Here is a 564-nt window from a genome sequence, read left to right as displayed (position 1 = left end):
GCTACCTCATTGGAGGTCCTTAGCTCTTCTTTTTCCTTGGCCTCTTACTGTAAAACCTAAAAAGAGATGGAAGCATAGATACAGCAAATAATAAGAGCTCAAGGGAAAGTTTTTAAGAGTGGAGAGAAGCAAAGCTAAGTTCCAGTATAAAGTACTACCCTTCATTCTTGAACAGCAAATCAAATTCACTAAGGATCAAGGATCAGGAGCTGCACAGAAAAAAAAGAAGCTAAACAAAATTTGATGCTAGGTAGCAACACCTAAGGAGCCACATGCATTTCCAAAAGTGGTTTCAACAGTAACCTAGTAAGTAATCTTGATAGTGCTCAGGATTTTGTACTGCACTGACAGAGGCGACTGCAGAAAGTAAAGAGTTGGCTGTTTGTCTAAGCATTAGACAAACCCATAAAAAAATCCAGCCCATAAAAAATGCCTTAATTTTATAATGCATTGATAATTCTTTACAAGAAAACACACTAACAGAGTCCCTAGGTAACAAAGGGAAAAATTCAAATTAAAAAAAAAAAACACAAACAACAGAAAACAGCAATCAAACCAATAAAG

Source organism: Dipodomys merriami, unplaced genomic scaffold (genome assembly GCF_024711535.1).
Source record: "Dipodomys merriami isolate MVZ:Mamm:240054 unplaced genomic scaffold, mDipMer1.0.p SCAF_2277, whole genome shotgun sequence".
Classification (NCBI taxonomy): Eukaryota; Metazoa; Chordata; class Mammalia; order Rodentia; family Heteromyidae; genus Dipodomys; species Dipodomys merriami.
This window is presented reverse-complemented; position numbering follows the sequence as displayed.